The sequence below is a fragment of the Palaemon carinicauda genome, chromosome 25 (genome assembly GCF_036898095.1).
Source record: "Palaemon carinicauda isolate YSFRI2023 chromosome 25, ASM3689809v2, whole genome shotgun sequence".
NCBI classification, from domain to species: domain Eukaryota; kingdom Metazoa; phylum Arthropoda; class Malacostraca; order Decapoda; family Palaemonidae; genus Palaemon; species Palaemon carinicauda.
In genome coordinates, this window is record NC_090749.1 from 5,269,634 (window position 1) to 5,277,133 (window position 7,500).

The following is a 7,500-nucleotide window of genomic DNA, read 5'->3' on the forward strand; positions in this document are numbered from 1 at the left end:
GTGTCAAAATGTTGAGGACGAACCAACCGTAACCGCGTTAATCACATAACTTCATTGAATTCCACTGCGATCATCAGTCTGTCCGGGTTGTTTACCGACGATGGCCACCATGCAAGTAGCAGCTGCCGCGTATATTTATATACATTATTTAACGGAAATGAAGTGAAATAAATGAAGATGGTGGCTATATCTATCCATGCATCATTGCGAAGTATTTTGTCAAAATGGTTCGGGTGTTTTGCATACCACAGTAAAGTCTTTTCTTGGTAATAACTAATAAACTGAAGGACCTCTTCCTCACTCCAATCAGCCACGGTACACATATATGTACTGACTGACCAAAACAAGGGACTCTTCTATGGACGGCCTTATTCATAGTCGGTGTCAAGTTCAGCCACCTCTGTTGATACGCATGCAATACAGGTCCCGTCCACACGTTGCGTAATGTGCAAAGAGACCTCCCTTTGATTCGGGGCCCAAAAACCGACAATTGCCGGGACGGAGGGCGAACCGAGCCTCGAACCTCGCGAGTTCGGGGTTCGGGTTCGAGGAACCGTCCACACTTGCGTTTTTGTTACAAGAATTGGTTATAATACAAGGTTCAGTTCGCATATGTGTACCCGCCTTAAGAGTAGAAAAATCACATGTTTTAACATTTTTTTCTATATTATTCTATCTACCCATGACATCCACCTTACAAATATCTGTGATAATTCTCTATATCATTTGCCCTCTCCATATTTTCCTCCTCTTCATCGCTACACCATTAATTCAAAGAACCTTCATCAACGAAAGAGACAAGAAACGACGTCAGGAGGCGTAACTGCTTCTTCGCTTATTTGTTTGTTTACTTCTTTTAAATCCTAGGAGTTGCGAAGATGTCATTGAGCCTTTCAAGGGGATTTTGTTTAAAGCACAGTAACACGAGGGGAGACCAGAAGTTTCTACAATCAGGGGTTCTCTCTCTCTCTCTCTTTCTCTCTCTCTCTCTCTCTCTCTCTCTCTCTCTGCGAGTTCCTGTATACAAATATACAAGTAGGTCATTTATCAAAAATTTCTTGAAATGACAAAAGCATATCAAGAAAGAAAAAAGGCTCTGTTGTATATCGCAAGCAGCCTATATTGCATACCCTTTAACTAAAGTCTAATTCCTCCTGAACTTCGGAGTAAATCTTTTGGTGACTTAAACTGAAAAAGAAATAAGTAACTTAACTCTGAAGTTCAAAAACTAATCCAATATCATTTTGAGGACTTGGAAAGGATTAAGTCAATTACCTCACAATAATGATCTCTAGCTTTAGTGAGTTGGAATTTAGACGACTTTCATAAGAGATTATTTAATAAACTTATTACTTCCAAAGACGTCAAACAAAGTTACAATATTGGCAGTTACATCCAGTACATCAGAAATCAACAGAAAAAAAGAAAAATCACAGCATTGAATCATCAGTATATCAGTTACAAAAATAACATATATGAGATCGTATTCCATTATCACAACAACTGCAACAGACAGTTTAGCAGTCGCCAAAGTGTGGATGACGAGTCAAAATTACGTCTAAGTGGTCATCTTTGAGTTGATATTGACAGGTTTAGAGTAAATTTTGCCCTTGAGGTAACAGATTCCTGATAGTGGAGCAATGAAGGCAGTAGTGCTCAAGGTTAATTAGCAAGGTTACACAGTTTACATGAGGTGTAGTGTGGTATATCTGGTGTCTGTCCAACCTGCCACAAAGGAGGATATACCAACCTTAGCCTAGCACTTACAACATTATGCCTACGCATCATGAGTCCACGTCGCCGGTACTTGTGAAGGCTCTGCGGAAAGTTATCAAGATGTTGTATGGAAACACTAGTGCCCCTCTCTGCATCCCTAAGAGAGAGAGAGAGAGAGAGAGAGAGAGAGAGAGAGAGCTGCTGATTTATTACTACTTAGAGAGAGAGAGAGAGAGAGAGAGAGAGAGAGAGAGAGAGAAGATTGGTTTGTTAAGGATATTATAATTTGAAGAGAGTGAAAGACGAAATATGAGGGTAAGTGAGAAAGAAAGAAATGGGTAAGGAGAGAGAGAGAGAGAGAGAGAGAGAGAGAGAGAGAGTGTCAGGTAGCAACATTACTTCTTTACAGGTTCCAAAATGGATCCTTAAAAGCCCTTAATCCTTTTTACTCCAAGACATTATAATGTTGTAAATCTCACTCTCCTTCTGAGTAAGATCTCACCAAGGGTCATCTAAGGTCATCCTTGACCCTGATTTACGACACTGAAGCTATTTGAGGCTTCCTTCTTGAACTCGTGTTGTATCTAGTATGTTATCAAAGTAAGCGAAGCAGACAGACAGAGGTTTTGATGCTACCAATAGATTATTGTATTACCAAGATTTTTATCAACACGAACTTCATCCAACAACCTACAGAATATGAAACCAAAGTTCTCAACATTCTCTTACTTTCTTCATTACTGATAGATTTACACGAAGAAAATATTTGTATAAAACTTTGCATTTGTAAAGGGATTTAGAAATATGAAGAAAAGTTTGATGTTGGATAAAAGAAAGAAAGAAATGGCAGTCACAAAGAATGAACAGTTAAAAACGGTGTTGGCGAATGTATCAAAACCAAAAGAAATATGAAACAAAAAAAGTAAAATGAAAGAAAGTAAAAGAGAAAGTGATGGCGACCAATACTTCTATTGTGTTTCCATTTCATAACAGAAGAGTTTTATTTTCAGTAGTTAAAAGTGCAACGATAAGAATTGGATAAACTTGTGGCAGTAATATTACATGTATTCGTATATCACTATTGTAATACTTGGAATTTGGAATTATTCTTGGAACTGGAAAAGTCTGTTTGTTGCATCTGTGAGATTTAGGAATACGTTTAATATCCTTTTGCTTACTAAGATAGAATTTGAGTCAATCTATAAAAGGAATATTACTTCCTATCCCACATGTCATCGACCAGAATCTTCATAGTGAAACACATTTCAAGATAACCTCTAATTCTTTTCTTAGATTCGTTCAATATTCATCATCAAATACAAGGAGAGTTATAAGCAAGTAATGAAGAGTAGTTTGGCGTATGAAACAGCATAATCGATCATCAACGAACGGTATTTCTAAAGAAAATTGTTTCCTTGGAATAAGATAATTAACATTACTGTACCATCTTATAACACTGTCTTGATCAGGGTATCACATACATTGTTGCTCTCTCTCTCTCTCTCTCTCTCTCTCTCTCTCTCTCTCTCTGGACCTTGCAATCACCCCAAAACACGATTGACTGAGGGAGGCAGGCTTCGTCTTATTAACATGTCAGCATATTCAAATTTTCTTCTTTTCAGTGGTTGATTCAATAAACACAAAACAGATTACTTTGATCAAGCTGTCCAAAAAGGGTCAAATAAGATTTGTATTCACTTAGGATGAAATAGATCGTTGCATGTTGAAAAATAACCTTTGTTTATCAATAATATTTTAGATACCCAGAAGAAAATATTGAAAAACGAACATCAATAAAACTGGCCAATTTTTAATTGGTTATAAATTGTAACTTTTTTACCCATTATTCGGAATATTTGATAATATTTCATAAATCGCTAATAAATTGTAAGTGGATGAGATTCTGTCATTTTCTGAAAAGTAGTACAAATACCGTGTGAGAAATTTCAAGCGGCTTTTTTAGATGAGTATGATCATGCGCAGACCTTAGGAATCTAGTGTCAGCGGTAATGAATCACAACGATTGTCAAACGTCATTCTATAAGAGTACACACTTTGCACGATTGCAGTTGAGGAATGATAAAAGAAAGAATGAAACAATGTGAAAATGACCAGATTTCTAAAGTGAAAATATATATAAGTTTATTTTGCATACTTTCATACTTATAACAATTATAGTTATTTGAGCAGAGAGACAACTTCAACACCGTTCAACAATTTAAGATGAAACTTTTTGTCGATTTTTTGGAAATATTAGAAAATAAATCAACTATTCTCGGGCTGCAATCATGTGGTTCTCTCCTTATTCAGATCCTGATTATCTTTTCAATAACTAGTAAAGAGAGAAACAAAGGTCATCGAAAAAGCCAATATTCTTTGCTTCAAAGGCACACTGGATTTTGATATCCTGAAAAAAGCTCATTTGGAATGCAATAGAGAAAAGCTTCCAGTTAACAAAAGATATAAAAATCCAACGCCACCTCTGACTTACTTAACTAGAATTCCTTTCGGACTCAACATATCAATTGCACAGTATTTAACGGCCAATTGCTCTTCGGAGATTCGTTGAGGATTATTTGATGAGATTTCGGTTCTAAGTTATTTTGTTTGGATGGGAAATTATTATCTTCTTTTTTTCTTTTTTTTTTAGACTAAATCCAATATCTCTTACCATGCAGTATACGTTATACTGTAATTCTTAAGCTTTTAAAAGCAAATTACTGAAATCGGGGCTTACAATAAAGCAATTTTGTGTACAATTTATCTTGTTAATCTGAAGATGGAGACTTCTTTGTGTGGCCTTTGCATGATTACAACAGTTCATTACAATTTCTAAGATTATTTCGATTACAGCAAATTCTTTCATCAATCATATGTTATTCAACATAATTATGGGGTTAAATTTCAGCCACATTTTTCTTATTACACAATTATAATCTAAATGTGATATCCAATACATAGTCTCTGAAGGTTCTTAAGAGGATATCTAGGGTTTTCAAAATGTACGTCCCGAGGAGGAGAACAGTTTCTTGTGGTTAACTGAACCTTTGAGTTGAGAGAGAGAGAGAGAGAGAGAGAGAGAGAGAGAGAGAGAGATAGAGAGAGAGTGGGGGGGGGGGGGGCTTGTTAGGGCAATGTCACTGTCCCTTGCCTTTGTCATTGATGAGCGGCCTTTAAATCTTTAATCCTTTAAGGTCTATTATCTGTAACATGAATCTTATTGATGCAACAGAATTTCACAGTATACCAGATCTCAAGGTGTTTCATCTATATCAGCAAGTAAAAGTCTTATGCTACTTTTTTTTTTTATATTATCGACCTCCGATTAAGGTAGTTAGAAGTTCTTCATAACATTAAAGTATAAAAAAAAATTTTTATCGAACAAAATTAGTGAGTGTAACAAGGATATATTAATACATGTATAATTGATTTATAAACGAAATTGAAAAAAAAATTCCCCGAAAGAGAAAAGTAATTGATGATTTGAAACGTAATTTTCGTTTCTCTTTTACTGATTCACGTTTCTTTGCTTAATGGAACAAGATAATGACTTAAGGGGGAATTCACTTTTTATTCAGATTATGCAAACTGAAACGTAAAGTTTAAATGGCTTTCTTGTAAAAGTGTTTATTATTATTGTTAGAATGATATTAATCAAGGTCTCTCTTTATAGATTGCTTATTCTTTTTCTCTATCTCTCAAGAGTTCCCCCCTTTTTCCTACCCTTCCTGCTTCCTTTACTTTTCCAAAAGAGAACAAATGCGTCTCCTTAGAGTAACTGGAAAACTCTGCATGTCAGCTTTCCAGGGGACACATAGAGGATGAAAGACAATAACAAAGAGAGAAAAGAAAAAAAGGATAGTATCGTTGTACGACGCTGTTCAAATTGGTTGAAATTGTCAGTATTCATTTAACCCTGCTGAACACCACCTGACCAGCAAAAGAACAACCTCAACTACTCATGTGCATTGAGGCTATAAAACACTTAAAAGAGAATGTCTTTAAAGTTTCCATATCGTCGTCTGCGTTCTTTGCCTATGACGTCATCACACCACCTGACTTTTCCAGCGGCCATACACCAGTCAGGAGTACCAACCTATGAAACTCATGAAACCTAAAAGGACTCATAATCACAGAAAATATGATGAATTAAGTCTTGTTAGCAACAATATCTTTATATTGTAATTCAATATATATTTTATTTGTCAGGATACAAGATCATAATAAAGGCTGTTCATTTCTTCTTTGTATTACCTTAAACTGTATCCTTTTGCATTGGTAGTCTTGGTATTCATGTCGGCTATAATGGGCGATTTCATTATTGGCTAAAGGGGAAAAGGAAAGTCTCTCTGTCTTTATCACTTCTGACATAACTTATCTTTAAATGGAAATGTTATACCAAATAAAACATAATTGCAAATAGTAAACTTTACATACAACAATAATTTTCGTGATTATGACAACAATTACAATTGTCTAGCAACCTACCTCCCCTGCAGATCATAAATGAAAAGCTTTTTCTCTTAGTTGACAGCAGATGGTGTTGGAAACTGGATTTTAGTAGAGTACCTATATAAACACCCCGTGACTATTCCCCTATCAAGAGAAAGTGACACCACTTCATGGTCAACTCCGATTTTCAGTGCCACCTTGACGTTGCTTTTTCCTGTTACACTTCGAGATGGGATTTTCATCGACATTTGAATCTCTCTCTCTCTCTCTCTCTCTCTCTCTCTCTCTCTCTCTCTCTCTCTCTCTCTCTGAATGTGTGTGCGTGTGTTTTGTGTGCTTGTTCTGAAGAAAGAAGAAACATTTTATAATGACCAAAGGTGCCAACAGAATGCAACCAGGGGAAACAAATGAAAACCGCCCTCACTAACTAGAAGAATTTGTGGCAACATCTCGATGCCTAACAAAAGACAGCTAAAACGAAGATGATTAATTTCTCTGTCTCTTCTGTTTCTTTTTCTTTGGGAGAGAGGCAGACGCTTTCGGTTGGAGATTCAAAGAAGGGGCGTGACCACGCCCAACTTTGCAGCCTTCGTTGGGGCGTTACTTCAAACTGTTCGCATTAGACTAAACCTTTTAACCGTTTAGAAAATTATGATGTCTATTGGTAAAACCTTGAAGTCGTTAACGTCTCCTGTTTTATTTAGAAAAAAAAAAAAACTGTGTAAAATTTGTTTGGTCTTGGATCTGTGAACGACGAATATTGTAGATTAGTTCCACTCTTTACTGTCAATACATTATCAGATACATTCACACAAAGTCCACGTATTAACTATCACCTAAACATCAGCTATTCTCTTATGAAGGGAAAGAATGTTCCTTGTTATTCGCAATACTACGAGCATTGTTGCAGGGTCACAACAAAAGCTCGTTCTCTGTGTATCATATTGTTTCCAGAATTTTGCTTTGTTTTAATATTATCAAATGTGTTATGATCTCCTTTGAAGGCTGAGCTGGAATTCTCCCAAGAATTTCCAAGTGAACACACAACTGCAAATACACACACACACACACGTGAGTACAAAACTGTTATTATAGACTTACTTACATAGATAACAATAGAACATATCTAAGGAAATAGTTAGAAGTAGAACCCTACGTAAGCGCAAATATACACAAAAGCCTACTTGCACCGAAATCTATAAAGTAGGCTTATGTAAGTACACAGGCACCAACACTTGTCCATTTACACATCATACGCCATTGAGCCCTTCTGTTCAATATTGGAGGGTCCTCACTGATGACCGGAAGTGAAAAAGTGTCCACAAATCTCTA